The sequence below is a fragment of the Leopardus geoffroyi genome, chromosome X (assembly GCF_018350155.1).
Source record: "Leopardus geoffroyi isolate Oge1 chromosome X, O.geoffroyi_Oge1_pat1.0, whole genome shotgun sequence".
NCBI lineage: Eukaryota > Metazoa > Chordata > Mammalia > Carnivora > Felidae > Leopardus > Leopardus geoffroyi.
The window spans coordinates 102,376,494-102,395,565 of NC_059343.1; the positions used below are offsets into that span (position 1 = coordinate 102,376,494).

The 19,072-nt window shown below is 45.9% G+C and overlaps 1 long non-coding RNA gene across 1 annotated transcript in view; it reads left to right on the forward strand.

Annotated features, from left to right (window-relative positions):
* LOC123595004 overlaps positions 1-19,072 on the forward strand; it is a 71,613-nt gene that overhangs the window by 39,097 nt on the left and 13,444 nt on the right. Inside the window, exon 2 of the long non-coding RNA XR_006710976.1 lies at positions 18,613-18,671. This is a non-coding gene — a long non-coding RNA (uncharacterized LOC123595004). The remainder of the gene's footprint in view (positions 1-18,612; positions 18,672-19,072) is intronic.

Consider the following 19,072-nt stretch of genomic DNA (forward strand, 5'->3'; position numbering starts at 1 on the left):
TTGTTTTTAGATTTTTTATTTGGAGATAATTTCAAATTTGCAGCAAGCATGCTAGAATAAAAATAGTATCAAAGATACCTTTTGTTGCTTTGAGACCTTAAGAGCTTCCTGGGTAAATTCTAAAGCTGGCCCCAGTACATAGAGGGCAGTGAGAGACCAAAAAAAGAGGCAAACCACTCTAGATTGGTAGATGGCAGGTTTAACAAGCAAGAGAACTTACACGCAAGCCTCATCTTGGCTGGCTACAAGATGAGTAGATCTCTGTACCCACCCACCAAATCTTAAAAGTGTATTTTTTTAAGTTTATTTATTTATTTTGAGAGAGAGAGAGACAGAGAGAGAGAGAGAGAGAGCTCACCTAACCAGGGGAAGGGCAGAGAGAGAGAGAGAGAGAAGGAGAGAGAGAATCCCAAGCAGGTTCTTAACTGTTAGTGCAGAGCCCAACATGGGCCTTGATCCCATAAACCATGAGATCACAACCTGAGCCAAGACCAAGAGTTGGATGCTTAACCAACTGAGCCATGCAGGTGCCCCCAAATCTTAAAAACTTATATAGAAGCTTTAATGGGGTTCCGCCACATATAGTCCAAATGGTCTCAACAACACCTTATTCTCTCAAGGCTATGTTCTTGGAACAGCTCCCACTGTGGGAACAGTGGGCAGAACATACATTCCAAGGACAAGAAAGGAGGTGAGGGGCCTCCGATTGCCTGGGTCTAGCTCATGGGTCAGTCAGGGGTCATGCGCTTTCAATGACGTCCTCCAACACCTTTACCCAGATTCGTATGTTAACTTTTTACCCCATGTGCTTTATCATTTGCATGCTTTATCTATCTGTATTTTCCCCTGAACTATTTAAGAGTATTATATATCATTGCCATTACCCCTAAATACTTCAGTTTGTAAACCAACATCATGTCTCTTTAGCTTCCTTTACTGGAACATTCCCACAGGCTTTCTTTGTCTTTTTTTTTTAAAAGATTTTATTTTTAAGTAATCTCTACCCCAACATGGGGCTCAAACTCACAATCCCACGATCAAGAGTGGCCACACGACCTACCAACGGGGCAAACCAAGTGCCTTCCTTTTGTTTTTTTTTTTTTTTTGCTTTCTTTGTCTTTTATGACATAGACATTTTTGAAGAATACATCCCCTCCTTTAAAATAAATAAAATAGGGGCGCCTGGGTGGCGCAGTCGGTTAAGCGTCCGACTTCAGCCAGGTCACGATCTCGCGGTCCGTGAGTTCGAGCCCCGAGTCAGGCTCTGGGCTGATGGCTCGGAGCCTGGAGCCTGTTTCCGATTCTGTGTCTCCCTTTCTCTCTGCCCCTCCCCCGTTCATGCTCTGTCTCTCTCTGTCCCAAAAATAAATAAACGTTGAAAAAAAATTTAAAAAAATAAATAAATAAATAAATAAAATATTTCTCATTTTGTGTTCATCTAATATTTCCTCATGATTACACTGAAATTATGTATTCTTTAAAGTAATCTCTATACCCAATGTGGGGCTAGAACTCATAACCCTGAGATCAAGAGTCCCATACTCTACAGACTGAGCCAGCCAGGTGCCCCACAGTTGAACTACTTTTAAGTGTCCAGTTCAGTGGCATTAAGTACATTCACATTGTGCAGCCAACACCATCATCCATCTCCAGAACTTTTTCATCTTCCCAAACTGCAACTCTGTACCTCTTAATAACTCCCCATTCTCCCCTCCTCCTTCTCCCTAGGCGCTGATAACTGCCATTCTACTTTCTTTCTCTGTGAATTAGAATACTCTAGGTACCTCATATAAGTGGAATCATACGATATTTGTTCTTTTGTGCCTGGCTTATTTCCCTTAACATATGTCTTCAAGGTTCACCCATGTGGTAGTATGTCATTCCTCTTTATGGCTGAATAATATTCCAGTGTATGTATTCTTGACTGAAGTCTTCCATAGGCAATGTTGTGTCCTTCTCAGGGTTTTAGTACTGGAGGTATGATGTCCATTTGTCCTCCATCTGTGATGTTAATTTGATTTTTTTTATTTTTTACTTAAAAAAGTGTTTTTAATGTTTCTTTTTGAGAAAGAGAGAGCACAAACGGGGGAGGGACAGAGAGAGACACATACACACACAGAATCTGAAGCAGGCTCCAGGCTCTGAGCTATCAGCACAGAGTTCAACATGGGGCTTGAACCCATGAACCGCAAGATCATGACTTGAGCCCAAGTCTGATGCTCAACCGACTGAGCCATCTAGGCACCTCAGCAATGTTGATTTTAATCACCTAGTTTAAGGGATTGTCAGATTTCTCTGCTGCATAATTATTTTTTCTTCCTTGAAACTAATAAACAATCCTGTAGAGGAGACATCTTAAAACAATGCAAATATCCTGCTCCTCATAAAAAATTACCCCTGGGATTATTAATTAATTAATCAATTGTTTAAGTAAGCTGTATGCCCAGGCTGGAGCTTAAACTCATGACCCTGAGAACAAGGGTTGCATGCTCTACTGACTGAGCCAGCCAGACACCCCAAAAAATTCCCCCTGGATTTAGTACCCTTTGGTGATCCTTGCCTGATCCAATCTTTACTACGATAGTTACAAAGCGTTAATTTTCCTATTCCAGAATTCTTTTTTTTTTCTTCAGAATTCTTTCTACATTAATCAGTGGGCACTTGATACTCTAAACAAGAGCCTACCCCTCTTCCTCATGGATCGGTGGATGGATGGATGGATGGACGGATTGTCAGTATGGACTCAAAGATTTCTTTTTCAATGATTTATAGTTTGTCAGTATACTTAACGTTTTTGGTGCTCAAATATTCCCAGACTTGGCCAATGGGAGCTCCTTCAAGCTGGCTCCTGTATACTTATGACATGCCCTCATTGTTTTTAAAGCACTTCCTTACTTTATGGTATAAAAGATGTTCTAGGTTTATCTCATCCCTACTCTGTCCCAGCCCTAGAATCTGCCACTACTCTGAGGAGCCTGGTTCCTTTGGGGGAGGAAACAGTATTAGAGATAAAGATCTGAGCATTAGGTGTGCTCATTACTATTGGGGTGTCTTTGCCTCTTGGCCCTTCCATCAGACAGAACTAGGAAATATATGCATACATATACATACACATACATATGTATGTAACCGAGCACATTAACATGCATATATACATATATGTACATATTTCAGAAATAATGAGTTCACACCAATCCTCCCAATCCAATCCATTCTCACAGGGTTCTTTCTTGCCTTCCCTCATTTCATATTTGTATGTCCCTTCTTTCACAGAGAGAAACTCCCAACTACATCAACCCATTTACTCATTTGCTCAATCCTGTATCTGGAGTCGTTGCAGATTTGTTTTGCCTATTACTGCTAGGAAAACCCAGCCTGCCGAAGAGAGTTCAGGATCTGTTTGCAGTTCTGCTTGCCTCATAGCCCCACCTCGCCTCAGATTGCAAGTTCCTAAATGACTTGGATTAATCCTTTCTTCTGACCCCACCTCCACCTTAAGGGTGGTTATTTGAAATACAAGGTGGTTCATTTGCTTTCAGTTGAGTTATGTTCCCCCCTTCTCGTCCTTACTTATTTACTTTTTGTTTTTTAGTATATAGAATATTAATGTGCTTTAGAAGTGAAAACTATACAGTAATGCATCCCCAGGAGTGTCATTCCTTCCCACATCTTCTCTGCACCAACTCTGCTCGCTGACCCAACCTCTTGTCGGTAATCAACCTCGTCGTTTTATGGTTTATTTGTCTTGTGCTTCTTTTAAAAAAGATAAACAGATATATGTTTTTAGAATTTTTCTTTCTTTCTTTTTAAAACGTTTTATTATTTGGGGCACCTGGGTGGCTCAGTCGGTTAAGTGCCTGACTTCGGCTCAGGTCACGATCTCCCGGTTTGTGGGTTTGAGCCCCGCGTGGGGCTCTGTGCTGACAGCTCGGAGCCTGGAGCCCCCTTCGGATTCTGTGTCTCCCTCTCTCTCTGCCCCTCCCCCTCTCACTCTGTCTTTCTCTCTCTCTCTCTCTCTTTCTCTATCATTAAAAAAAATTCTTTTAAATATCCATAGGTCCTAAGTTTATTTATTTTGAGAGAGAGAGAGAGAGAGAACATGGGAGGAGCAGAGAAAGAGTGAGAGAGAGAATCACAAGCAGGCTTCTCGCTGTCAGTGCAGAGATTCATGTAGGGCTCAAACTCATGAACCATGAGATCATGGCCTGAACTGAAATTAAGAGTCAGATGCTTCACTGACTGAGCCACCCAGGTACCCCTCCTTCTTTCTAGAATGAACGGGAGACTACTATATTTCACTTTGCTTCTTTCACTTAATATTACATAATAGGGGTATTTTCAAGGGCTCCCAGCATCAGAACCAGGGTGGGGTAAGTAAGGCGTGCAGGGTGCAAAATTTAAGGAGACACCCATGACTTCGACCTGGAGGAGTTTGGCAGGTGAAGAGGAATATACCTAGCAGAAAAGACAAATGAAATCATTTGGGACAAAGGGAACAGAAAGCACAAACACAAGGAAGCTGGAAAGAGCACGGTAGGAAGTGCAATGTCACTGTTGTACAGGATGTTTGCTAGGGAAGGTCGGGAGACGAGGCTGATAGAGCAGGTCGAGTCGGGTTATAAAATGCCTTAGTGCTAAGAGCCTGGACTGGACTTTACCCTGTAGGCAGCAAGAAACCCTTGAAGATTTTTTTTTTCCCACACCCTTGATTGCTTGGTTCATTCCATCCTCAAATCCCACGAACTCCACTTCTACACTGGCTTCCCTTGAAGGGTTTTAATCAGAGGAGTAACAGGATTACAATTTTCTTTCAGTGACATGAAACCGGCAACGTTATATAAACCACACTGGCAGGATGGGTGATCAGAAAGGTGAACCTGAAGCAGGTGAGGAGGCTAATCAAGTGAGAGGTGATAAGGTACTGAATTGAAAAAGCGGTAACAGGAAGACTGAACAAGAAGGGATACATGTTTATGAGACAGAATTAGGAAGACTCGAGTGTAGAGAAAAATTTCGGTGTAAAACCGGACGGGCACTTGCCTGGCTCAGTTGGTAGAGCATGTGGCTCTTGATCTCCAGGTCGTGAGTTCAAGTTCCTCACTGGGTGTAGAGATTACTAAACAAACGAAAGAATAAAATGAAACTGGAGGATATAAAATGGAGAATCTTACAGACGCACACTTGGAAGAATGGAACTTAAGAACCGAGAGACCAGTTCTCTGTAAATCAGACACCTCCTGATTTACAGGAGACTGACGCTTATCTCCTGACCAACGAACACCCACCAGGAATCTCTCCCCATCCTCAAGCCAGCGAACTTACTGCTTTGACAGGGGCTGGACTTCCCCCACTCTTTGCACTTCGCCCACGAAGCCAGCCCACCCCAAGCCTTCACCAGACTGGCCTGCGTTTCCCAAATTGCAGTTCCTCTGCTGTTCCTGAACAAATTCAATCTCCAGTAATTCCAGCTTGCTTCAGTTTACCTCTTTATTTAGGCTGACTTTACTGATTATAGGTAGAAGATGGAGAAGCAGGAAAAGTCGAAGAGGTGCCGTTCCATAGAGTAGGGAAAACGGTAGGAGAACATTGGAGGGAAAAGATCAGCTCAGTGTTAGATACACTGAATCAGAGTTGGCAAAAAGATAGCCAACTGGAAGTTTTCTTGAAAAGGTTCTGAAATAATATCTCAGTGAAACTTGGGCAGGCTCCCTCTCCTGATTTCCTTTCGTCCTCACAGTCCAGATAAAACCAGGAACTTTGGGTACAATATTTGTTTCACCAAGTGATGTCTGGGAGTCATCGGGAGGGGTTCCTAATGTCCTTACAAACATATCCGTCATCTACAGTTAACATATAGCACCCACCATTCTCCTTCTCACATGATACCCGTTGCTCAATAAAACACCTTCACAGTCCCTCACCCTTGCCACTGCCACCGGTGTCCAAAGTCTAGAAAGTTAAGAATATGACTCTTAAAGTGGCGCCTGTGTGGCTCAGTAGGTTAAGCATCTGACTTCGGCCTGGTCATGATCTCACAGTTCGTGAGTTCGAGCCCCACATCAGGCTGTGTGCTGACAGCTTGGAGCCTGGAGCCTGCTTTGGATTCTGTCTCCCTTTCTCTCTGCCCTTCTCCTGCTCACACTCTGTCTCTGTCTCTGTCTCTGTCTCTCTCAAAAATAAATAAACATTTTTAAAAAAGAATATGACTCTTACAAAATATAAAATTAACACCTAGAGGTGCCTGGGTGGCTCAGATGGTTGAGTATCCAATATTTGGTTCCAGGTCAGGATCCCAGGGTGGTGAGATCAAGCCCCACGTCAGGCTCTGCACTGAGTGTGGAGCCTGCTTGGGATTCTCTCTCTCTCTCTCTCTCCCTCTCTCTCTCTCTCTCCCCCTCTCCCCCACTCACGTGCTCTCTCTCTAAAAAGAATAAAAAATAAAAATAATAAAATAATAAAGTTAGCACCTATACCAATTTTATTTAACTCCGTAATGAAGAAATAACAGTTTAGTAAGTTGGTTCAAAGGAGAATTTGAAAATAAGTGCATACTTACAGGCCCTAAAAGAAATAATTCCAGAATAAGATTACTAAATTGGATATAATACTCATTAATGTCCTGTAGGGAAATACAACTGTTACCTCTGGTGCTGTCTTTTCTCCTGGACAGAATCTCTTGCATCTCTACAAACAAAAATCTGCAAGTGAATAGAGACTTCACAAAGAGTTGGCCTTAATCAATAGTCAATAGAAAGTCAAACAAAATGCATTTTCTGAGAGAATTAAATCATCTTTGGGCAGACCTGTTGCATAAGCCTCCACCCAATAGGACATGGAAAGGACACTCTTTTGCCTTATTTGCAAGTTTTGCATAATTTTTCTTACCACCACATCTGTGCGAAGAGTCTAGCCTCCTCATACCACTGAAATTGCAAATGATCAAGGCATCGGGGGACTGCTCCCTCCCGCACCATCACTCTTCAGCTGGAAACCAGATCCAACAGCTTTTGCAGTTAGCCTCTCTCTACATAGGGCTCCACTACGTGTCTCTGTGGCTGGGCACGGAAATCAACACCCAAGAAATATAAGGTACCATCTTCTTTATTTTCATATCTCCCCAGATGCCCATGAAAACCTCCCTTACACAGGTGCCCTGTGCAATTTGACACTGATGCAAATAAATATCTTTGTGTTGCCTCCCCTCCAAGTTATGAGAAATGCACAGACATGGTTAAATTCCAGCCACGGGAACAATTAGCACAAACCAGGAGACCCACGGTAGTCACCTTAGATGATTACTGTCATTCCAGGAGGTCATAGAGGATGTCATATAGCTGGCTTGGGAACAATGTAGACAAAGGAAATACCCGGTACTCACACTGCCCTACTAAGGACTAAAGTGACATCCTGATCTATCACTCACTCTGATTCAGATAACATCGTTCATTCCTATGGAGTCTGTATTCGACAGCACCTGAGCCACCCTGACCCAAACCAGTGAGTCAGGAGTGAATCGTGATTCTGTCTCATCCTCTTTGTTTAGGGTCTGGTAGTCTTAGCAAAGCCTGGCCGTTGTACCTCACTTCTTCACAAAAAGCCCAAGAGCCTTGTATGGAAGAGTGTCTCTTGCACCCCTACTTCAGATTTGTAGTCGCGTATTTTTCTAGTACCTACGCCCATGACAACGAGTACTCCCATTTGGTGGGGAGGAGAGCCCCGGGCTTGATGGAAATGGCACCATCCTGGCCCCAGTTCTAGGGCAGCTCTTTGCCTTGCCTGTTTGAGGCGGGGTCCCGGCGAGAAACAGATGGCACACTCAAAGGATTTACCTGAGATGAGTTGAATGAAGATGTTGGCAGGAATAAGTGAAGCAACAAGGGATGGCAGGGTGTTCAGGGACCAGCAACAGAGGGAAATCACTGCTACCCCTTGGCCAGAAGAGGAAGAGAGGGAAGTAATACTAGAGCCTGGTGAGAGGAGAAGGTGGGGAACAGGTTTGCCCAACAGCAGTCGTGGCCGTTGAGGAATGCTGCCCTTTCCAGAACCACGGCCTGGCAGGAAGGGAACAGAAAGAATAAAGACTCCGATTTCTCTCTCTTCCCACCCCACCCCACCCCCCCAATCTCATGTCAGTGCCTGCCACTGGCCAAACCCAACCAGAAGCCAGAAGGCATGAAAGCCCATGTGACACAGAGCAGGGAAAGGCTAGCCTCCTGGGGCATAGGGGAGGGCAGAAAAGGTGGAGAATGGATTTGGGAAGGTAAAGAGACCCACGGAAAATACCCAGCACTTTCCATTTGTAGGCAGTGCTCTTAGCATGCTATCTCGCCCTGGCTGTCACATACTTGTAAGGTGGGATAGGGTGTGTTCTCCATGATCTGCCAGCAATGCTGCTGCAGGAAGCTAAGATGAATCTTCTACAAGATACTGTGAAGCAGTGGGTTAAGTGAGGTATTTACTCAGGGCTGCAAGATCACGGCATAGACAATGGGAGAATCCCAATGGTAAATGATGAAGGAGGGAAGGAAGGAAGCAGGCAGGAAGGAAAGAAAAGGAATTTTATTTTTTAAAGTTTATTTATTTATTTTGAGAGAGAGAGAGAGAGAGAGAGAGCATGAGTGGGGTTGAGAAGTGGAGGGAGAGAGAGAGAATCCCCAGCAGTCTCCATGCTGAGCATGGACGCGGGGCTCAATCTCACAACAGTGAGGTTGCAATCCTGACCTGAAATCAGGAGTCAGATGCTTAACAGGCTGAGCCACCCAGGCGCTCCAAGAAAAGGAGTTTTAAGAGAAGGGAAAGACAGAAGCACAACAGGGAAGAAAGGAAGAAGGGAAGGGAGAAGGACTAAGGGAGATAGGGAATCAAGAGAGGAAGGCAAGTAGAGAGGAAAGAAGGAAGGAAAAACATGCCAAGTCTCACTTCCGAAAAGAGAGACAAGGCGATAAAATGGGAAGACTTCCTTTGTGACAGGGATCCCTAAAGAAAAGATAAAAGGCAGTACAGAGGAGTAATCAAAAGGGTAGGCTTCGGAATCAGACAGACCTCGGGCCACTCTCCTGGGTCTAGACGTCTAGATGCCGCGTGTCTAGATGGCACATGACAGTTCTTTCGTGGCACGCTGGTGTGGCTCCGTTCCACAATCCTCCTGCTTCCCCAGATCTCCAGACAGGAAGCAAGCACAACTCCCCCTCCTTCAAGTTCCCGGGAGTGAAAACGGGGTTGGCCTGCTACAGAAGACCCAGAGACCCAGCCTGACAATGCTTACAAACGTAGGGTTCATTACCGACGAAGACGACCATACAGGAGGGTCCAGAACAGGCTAAGCATCGCAGGCAAAGGCTGTCTCACAGCAAAGCAGTGCGGAGAGGCCAGGTGCAAGCTCCAGTTGTTCTCTCTGAGGCCGTGGCAGGATGCACTTTCCTCTCAGATCCGGAACCACAGAATTTCCACCCCGGAGCCCCGGGCGGGCGTGGAGCGTGTGGCATCAAGACCACGTGCAGATCATGAACCTCACTATTGTAAAAAATGAATGCTCCAGTACCCAGAATAGGCAACTCAACAACACAACAGTTATAGCCCAACAATAAAAAGAAAAAGAATAGAACAACCCAATTAAAAAATGCCCAAAGCACCTGAACGAGACATTTATCCGAACAGGATATGCGATACGTGGCCGATAGACCATGAAAAGAGGTCTCTACGCCAGCGAGATGCCACTTCATATCCACTAGGATGGCTATAATTTATTTTTATATAATTTATGTTTGATGGAAAATAACAAGCATTGGCGAGGACATAAAGAGATGGGAACCTTCAGGGGCGCCTGGGTGGCTCAGTGAGTCGAGCGCTGGACTCTTGATTTCGGCTGGGGTCATGATCTCGCAGTTTGTGAGTTTGAGCCCCACGTCGGGCTCGCTGCTGTCAGCACAGAGCCTGCTTGGGATCCTCTGTCTCCCTCTCTCTCTGCCCTTCCTCCGCTCGCTCGCGCAGGCTCTCTCTCTCTCTCAAAAATGAATAAACATTAAAAAAAAGAAGGAATGGGAATCTTCAGGTACAGGATGGGAATGTAAAATAGTACAAAATGTGGAAAACAGTTTGGCAATTCCTTAAAATTTTCGGATGGAGAGTTGCCATGTGACCCAGCAATTACATTCCAAGTACGTACCCAAGGAAACTGAAAACATTCTGTTCACGCGAAAGCTTGTACCTGAATGTTCAGAGCAGCAATAGTAGTCAAAGCCAGAAGGGGAACAACTCAAATGCCCACCAACCGATCCGATGAACGGATAGACACAATGTGATATCTCCATAAATGGAATGATGTTCAGCCGCAAAAAGGAATGAAATACTGATAGGAGTACAACGTGCATGAGCCTTGAAAGCGTTTTTCAGAAGAGACCAGTCACAAAGGCCACATATTGTTTGACTGCATTTATATGAAATTTCCCAAATAGGAAAATCCAGAGACAGAGTAGATCAGTGGTTACCAGGGGACAGAAGGGGGAGGACATTGGGAGCCTGGACTTTCTTTTTGGGGTGAAGAAAATATTCTGGAATTACATAGTGGTGATGGTTGCACAACATTGTGGATACACTAAAAACCATTGAATGGCACACTTTATTTTTAAAAACTTTTTTTAATGTTTATTTATATTTGAGAGAGAGAGAGAGAGAGAGAGTGCGTGAGCAGGGGTGGGGCAGAGAGACGAAGACAGAATCTGAAGTAGCCTCCAGGCTCTGAGCTGTCAGCACAGAGCCCAACGTGGGGCTCAAACTCATGACCTGTGAGATCACGACCTGAGCTGAAGTCGGACGCTCAACCGACTGAGCCACCCGGGCGCCCTGAATGGTACACTTTAAAATGCCAAATTTTGTGTGATGTGATTTTATTCTCAATTACAAATCAATAAACAAAACAATGCTGACACTGTAGTACAAACTGCCCTAAAATTTCGGGGACCTGTGGTCATGAAGCCATACCAGTGATCGGTATGTTTTATACTGTGGCAAAACAGCACGGGGTAATTTCAGGCTTATCGCATATCTCATATGCAGCCTGCACATAGGGTTTGGCCCTTACAGAAGGTTAATACACGCATCAACCCTCACAGCATCCCTGCCCAAACCAGGCTGAGACCCAACTCCTTCAGGATAAGCCCTCCAGAAGAGGGCCAACCCATGCCACCTCCAGGCAGCAACCCTCCCCCCCCTTCCCGCCACCCCATCCCCTGCAAACTGGATACAGGCCCACAGTTCCACTGGTATACCCTCATGGGGTTGCACCTCAAACCAATGCACCCTCGATTTCCTGTGCTGTAAATAGCAGAAGAGAAGGGAGCCTGATACTCCTTCCACTGCCACCAAGGGTGATTGGCTGTCCCAGTTTGCCCGGGGCTCTGTCCCGGCTTGCAAACCGAAAGTGTCGCTTCTCTGGAAATCACCCAGTCCCAGGACAGTTGAGCCGGCTGGTCACCCTGGAAGCCACCCCCCCCCCCCCCCCCGCCTCTACGATGGGATCACCGTCAGAGTGTGGATGTGTTCCAGCCATTACTACGGAAAGCGCTCTGGCTCTGTGTACGGGAAGGGGCCCAGCTCCCCTCACTTCCCAGAAGCCCTCAGAGCCCTGCACTTGACCTGAAACTGTAGGGCCACTACTTCATGTTCTGCTGCAGCTGGGCGCTTCTCTCTACGAGCCGCTCATGCAACCTCCCTCTCTTCTGCCTGCCAAATTATCTTTACTAACAGCGGGAATTCAAGGGCTCTTCACACCTCTCATGATGGCTAAGTCTGTGCAGACGCCTCTCAGCTGATTCAACACGCATTTACTGAGCCCTTAATGGGGGTTATTAGAGGTGGCCCTTGTTGCCACTTGCTGGGAGCAGGCCTGATTGGACGGCCCCTCCCACCTTCTGCAGCAGCGCCCCCCCACACCCCAGCAACATGCAGGATCCTGCACACGGGTCCTAGCCGCCCCCTTGCTTCCAAACACACAGCCCTCCAGCTCCAGAGGCACACACTTTTATCAAGCGCTGGTTCGGAACCAGGTTCTGCACCCTGAACAGGGGATTCAGAGGTGAGTGACGGGAGGTTCCTGCCTGTGAGGATCTAAGCTCTAAAAGGGGAGAGATGTACCCCTCCCCCCCAGAATGCAAGGTCACATTGTGCTAGAGAGGCAAGTCCAGGTACCTTGGGTGGGATCAGCCAGAGCTTCCTGGGGAGGGGTCACCGAAGAGGAGACTCACAGTTCACCTGGAAGTTGTGCAAAGGGGACACTGGGGGAGTACAGCATTCACCAGGGACATGGGATGGCATGAGGGACATGTGGAAAGATAGGGGGATGCGAGAATAGAATCCAAAGACATGAGGGAGGGGAGAGTTTCATGCAGGAAGTTGGAACCCAGTGTCTGATCCCCCAACCAGGTCCAGGAGGTGAGGCTGGACAAGCAAACTTTGGGTGTAGTAACTGGTGACTTCAGGAGAGGGTTGCACAGCCGAGGCATGATGGCAGAGGCCAGCTTACGGGGGTGGAAGAATGAATGGGAAGTGGGGAGGTGGAGGCAGGGCTACGGAATGCTCTTCTAAAAGCTTGGCTCTGACGTGAATAGAAAGAGAAGGAGACAGAGCTGGCTTTGGTGTTTCCGATGCAAGAGAGAGACTCAGTAGGTTACAAGGGCGGCTGTGGGGAAGGACCCAGTAGAAGAGGAGTGAAGAAGAACGAAGAGATACAAGAGAGGGTTCTGGATGGAGGCTGGGTCCAGACATGCTGCAAGGGGGTAAGATTGAGGTCCCAGGTTGAACCAAGTCTCTCTTCCCCTCTCATGAGCAGCTAAGAACACCGAGTTCCTTTTCCGAGGGGATGGCAAGCGGACAGATCCTCCGTGAGGACTGTCCTGTGCCTTGCTGGCTACGGGAACAGGGAAGATACTGTCCTGCAGGCAGTTGTTTCAGCTGATGCTGGAGCCAGCATCACACTCTGTTCTGCTGAGCAAGTGGTGGGATGGGGTATGGCTTGGGGCTGTGTCCGTGTCACAGTTTGCTGAGCACCGGGCAGGGATCTGTGTCCAGGTCTGATTGGGGAGGCCCTTCTCCTAGTATCCTGAGCAATGGCTCAGGTCTGACTCATGTTCTGATGGTTCCCGGTGTGTCAAATGGGGGTGTGTGGACTTAGTCCTATGCCCTCTGACGTTGCATCATCTGTACCAAGCGGTCGCCTATCCAAGCCCCGACCTGGACAGACTATGTTCCATACAGAGATCAGTGGTCTGATGACCCCAACTGTCCAGGGACTTGCTGAGCAGCGATGTGTTCACGAGCTCTGTGTTTGGCTGAGGCTGTCTGTTCGTTCATCACGTGGTGGTATAGGTCCCAGTTCGGTCTGGACTATCTCTTCATGTGTGAAGCACTGATAGAGGGAGAAAGAAATGACCTTTCCCGTGGCGCCTGGGTGGCTCAGTCGGTTGAGCATCCGACTTCGGCTCGGGTCATGATCTCACGGTTCGTGAGTTCGAGCCCCGCATCGGGCTCTGTGCTGACAGCTCGGAGCCTGGAGCCTGCTTCGGATTCTGTGTCCCAAACCCCCCCCCCCGCTCCACCCCTGCTTGTGCTCTGTCTCTCTCTGTCTTTCAAAAATGAATAAACATTAAAAAAAAAAAAAAAAGAAATGACCTTTCCCTGGGCAAATACTGCCTGTTAGGGTGCACAGTGGTGCAGTGGATGCTGACCTTTGTCTGGGAAGGATTAGGCACCAATGGTGCCAAGAGGAGATGAAGGTATGTGCCCTAGACCTGGTGGTAGCTGAGGAGTGGGGCTCTCCATATGGGCTGAGCGATGATCTAGGTTTAAGCGCTTGTCTTTGTGGAGGCCTTGTCCCGGTGTGCCCAGGTCTGACGTAACCACAAAGTGTGGTCTGGGAAGAGAATGTCTTCTGGTGTGTGGAGGGGTGGCACGGGTGAGGGCTGTGTTCTAGGTTGACGCTGTCTCATAGCGGGCCACGTGGTTTGGTAAGACAATACACGCTCCTCTGAGATGGGCTCTATGGTGGTGTGGTGGGGTATGGCCGTGTAACGGCGTGGTTCTTCACAGGGGCTCATTCCTTCTTTGATGAATAGATGTCTAGGTCCGCCTGTATGAATGCTCCCACTTTGCTAAGTGGTGGTATGGGAGTTTGATGGTCTAGTTTCGATTGTGCTTTTGATATTTATGATGATAGGTATAGGATCTTATCCAAGTGAGGGCTGTTGCCTGATGAGCTAAGTGCAAACATAGTTATCGATCTTGGTCAACAAGGACTTTCTGGTATGGTGTTCAACGGTGGCATATATTATCCCTTTTCTGTACAAGGCTTTTTCTCTTGGTTTGCTAAGAAGTGATCTGCGATATAGACCCTTGTCCTGTTAGGGAAAGTCTCCTAGGGTGATGAGTGATGGAATAACTCTGGATTATTGTTCTGGGTGTGGAGCTCCTGATGGCTTAATGAATAACGGGATAAGTGTGTTCTCTGGTCTTGGCTTTGTACATTCTGTAGAATACAGAGATCTCGAGGAAGTACAGGTAAGTCTTGGTCTTTGTGCTAACCTTCCCGTGACGTGCTAAAGCAAGTATGTGTATAGACTTGCTAGTGAGCTATGGTTCTTGTTCTTCTCTGGGTTCAAATCTGTCCACTGGTGTGCTACACACTGATATGAGTATGGGTTCTGGTCTGGTGCAGGACTATTTCATGGAAAATTTAATTTTTTTCAGTTTTTTTTTTTTTTTAATTCTAGTGAGTTAACATACAGTGCAATATTGGTTTCAGAAGTAGATAGAATTCAGTGATTCCTCCCTTACATACAACACCCAGTGCTCATCATAAAAAGTGCCCTCCTGAAACCCATCACCCATCTAGCTCATCCCCCACACACCTTGTTCCATCAGCCCTCAGTTTGTTCTCTATCTTTAAGAGTCTCTTGTGGTCTTTTTCCCTCTTTTCTCTCCCCCCCATAGGTTCATCTGTTTTGTTTCTAAAATTCCACATGTGAGTGAAATCATATGGTATTTGTCTTTCTCTGACTGACTTATTTTGCTTAGCTCCATCCATGTCATTGCAAATGGCAAGATTTCATTCTTTTTGATGGCTGAGTAATATTCCATTGATATATATATATATGTATATATATATATACATATATATATATATATACATATATATATATATATCACATCTTCTTTATCTATTCATCAGTCGATGGACATTTGGGTGCTTTCCATAGCTTGGTTATTGTTGATAATGCTGCTCTAAACATCAGAATGCATGTATCCCTTCAAATCTGTATTTTTGTATCCTTTGGGTAAATACCTAGTAGTACAATTGCTAGATTATTGGGTAGTTCTATTTTAAACATTATGAGGAACCTCAATACTGTTTTCTTTTTTTTTTTTTTTTTAATTTTTTTTCAACGTTTATTTATTTTTGGGACAGAGAGAGACAGAGCATGAACGGGGGAGGGGCAGAGAGAGAGGGAGACACAGAATCGGAAACAGGCTCCAGGCTCTGAGCCATCAGCCCAGAGCCCGACGCGGGGCTCAAACTCACGGACCGAGAGATCCTGACCTGGCTGAAGTCGGACGCTTAACCGATTGCGCCACCCAGGCGCCCCTTTTTTTTCTTTTTAAAGAGTTTCAGGATACCTATCTAAGCCTTAATTTTTCTAGGCGCCCCCTCAATACTGTTTTCAAAAGTGGCTGCACCAGTTTGCATTCCCACCGAGAGCGCATGAGTAACACCCCCCCCATCCTCACTGACACCTGTTAATTTTAGCCATTCTGACAGGTGTGAGGTGGTATCTCATTGTGATTTTGATTTGTATTTCCCTGATGATGAGTGATGTTGAACATCTTTTCATGTGTCTGTCAGCCATCTGGATGTCTTCTTTGGAAAAATGTCTATTCATGTTTTCTGCCCATTTCTTAACTGGATTCTTTGTTTTTTAGGTGTTGTGTTTGGTAAGTTCTTTGTAGACTTTGGATACTACCCTTTATCAGATATATCATTTCCAATTATCTTCTCCCATTCTGTAGGCTACCTTTTAATTTTGTTGATTGGTCTATGGCCATACCACCCTGAATGCGCCTGATCTCGTCTAATTTTGTTGATTGTTTTCTTCCCCGTGCAGAAGCATTTTATCTCGATGAGGTCCCAATAGTTCATTTTTGCTTTTGTTTCCCTTGACATCAGCGATGTGTCCAGAAAGAAGTTGCTCCAGCTGAGGCCCAAAAAGTTGCTGTCTGTGTTCTCCTCTAGGATTTTGATGGTTTCTTGTCTCACATTTAGGTTTTTCATCCATTTTGAATTTATTTTTGCATATGGTGTAAGAAAGTGGTCCAGACTCATTCTGCACGTTCTGCATGTTCCTGTCCAGTTTTCCCAACACGATTTGTTGAAGAGACTTTTTTTCCATTGGAAATTCTTTCCTGCTTTGCCGAAGATCAGTTGACCATACAGTTGTGGGTCCATTTCTGGGTTTTCTCTTCTTATTCCACTGATCTCTGTCTGTTTTTGTTCTTGTGCCATACTGTCTTGATGACTCCACCTTTGTAATATAGCTTAACACCTTGAATCGTGATATCTCCGGCTTTGCTTTTCGTTTTTAGGATTGCTTTGGCTATTCAGGGTCTTTTGTGGTTTCATACAAATTTTAGGATTGTTTGTTCTAGCTCTGTGAAAAACGCTGATGATATTTTGGTAGGGATTGTCTTAAATGTGTAGACTGCTGGGGCGCCTGAGTGGCTCAGTCGGTTAAGCGTCTTGACTTCAACTCAGGTCATGATCTCACGGCGCGTGAGTTCAAGCCCCGCATCAGGCTCTGCACTCTCATTCCAGAGCCTGCTTTGGAGCTTCTGTCTTCCTCTCTCTCTGCCTCTCCCTCGCTCTCTCAAAAATAAATAAATAAACATTTAAATGTGCGGACTGGTTTGGGTACAGACATTTTAACAATGTTCGTTCTTGCAATCCCATGGAAAACTTTGAAGATGTGTGAGTAGCATCCCAGTTCTCAGATAAGAGCTATCTCCTGACTTGCTGAGGACTGTGTGGGAATGATCTGAGCACTGATCTGAGCAGGACTCTGTCAAGCTATGTTGGAGACTGGAATGGCTGTAGGCTCTCGGGAGATATGGCTGTCCCCACGTGTTTAGAGGTGAGATGTGTACATAGAGTGGCCAGTGTATGAGCTTTCACTTCGGCTTGATGAGTAGTGCTAGGGACACTACGTGGGCTGTCTGGCAATGTATTGACTAGTGGTGAGACATAGGGCGAGGCTGGTTCTAAAGAGTTTAAATGGTATTATATATGTGAACCTTGGTTTGAGTTTAGGTGAAGGTGGACCTTGCTTTTTAGCATTGGTGTAGCTATGGACCCAGCTCCAGGAAGGGGCCAAATTCTAATATGCTGAATGGTGGTGGGATATGGGCCCCTGTCTGGGGGGGTGCTACACATCCCATCAGCAGTATGACTGAGCTGCCCATTTCCATACCCTGAATTTCTGTTGGAACAGCCTAACTCACTCCTCCATACAGAAGGCTCATTTTTTTTTTTTTTTTAGTTTTTTTAATGTTTCTTTCTTTTGTTTTTGAGACAGAGAGAGAGAAAGTCAGAGACAGAGACAGAGCATGAGAAGGGGAGGGGCAGAGAGAGGGGGAGACACAGATTCTGAAGCAGGCTCCAGGTTCCAAGTGTCAGCACAGAGCCCGACTCGGGGCTGGAACTCACGAGCTGTGAGATCATGACCTGAGCCGAAGTCGGACGCTTCAACCGACTGAGCCACCCAGGCGCCCCAGAAGGCTCATTCCGAAGCAACACTGGTTTCTATACACAATACTTTACTCTGACCACATAGGTCACATTAATAGCTTCAATCTGCAGGCCAGGGAGCCCCCCAGACATCCATTCTACCCAGATACTGAGAAATCTGGATAACGAACAAGTAGTGAAGACCTTTGCTTTCACCATCATCATTAATTCTGCCTTTCTTCTTTAGTTTCTCTACCAGTCACCCCTCTGCCATCCCCAGTGGTAGTCTCAGAAACTCGGAGTACACTTTCTGTCCTGGTAATACCAGCTCTTGAGGGAGTACATTTCCCCTTTGTGCTGGGTTGAATAGTGTCTCCCAAATTCACGCCCCTTCACAACCTGTGCATGTGGCCTTATTTGGAAATAGGGTCTTTGCAGATGTCATCAAGTTTAGATAAAGCCATACTGGGTTAGGGCCAGCACTAAATCCAATATGACTGGTGTCTTTATAAGAAAAGGAAATTTGGGACACAGACACACAGAGATGCACAGAAAGGAGAATGCCATGTGAAGACAGATAGAAATTGGACTGATGTGTCTACAAGGCAAGGAACGCCAAGGATTGTCAGCAACCAATGAAAGCTAAGGAGAGGCAAGGAAGGAATCTTCCTTAGAGCCTTTGAAGGGAGCAAGGTCCTGCTGACACCTCGATTTCAGACTTCCAGCCTCCAGAACTGGGACAGTGTAAATGTCTGTTGTTTTAAGTGACCCAGGTTGGGGTAATTTGTTACAGCAGTCGCAGGAAACTAATACACCTTGTTCCTATTCCCTTCCTTTTTGTATAGATGCTGCTTACATGCTGAGGATTTCTTTTTATTTCCCTAGAATGCTCCTCTTTGGACAAGTGAGTATAATTTAGCCGATTGGATTTCATCAAACATCCGTATTTGTCAAGCAACAGCGACTATTAAAATACTACCAGTGGATGTTAGCAGTACCTTTTGAAAATAGGACGATTTTTTTTACAGTATAACAAGTGAATTTTAAAATTTCCTCCTGATTTAAAGCACAGCAACAGGGGCACCTGGCTGGCTCAGTTGGTAGAGCATGCAACTCATGATCTCAGGGTCGTGAGGTCAAGCCCCACGTTGGGTGTAGAGATTACTTGAAAATAAAATCTTTAGGGGCGCCTGGGTGGCAGAGTGGGTTAAGCGTCCGACTTCAGCCAGATCACGATTTCGCGGTCCGTGAGTTCGAGCCCCGCGTCAGGCTCTGGGCTGATGGCTCAGAGCCTGGAGCCTGCTT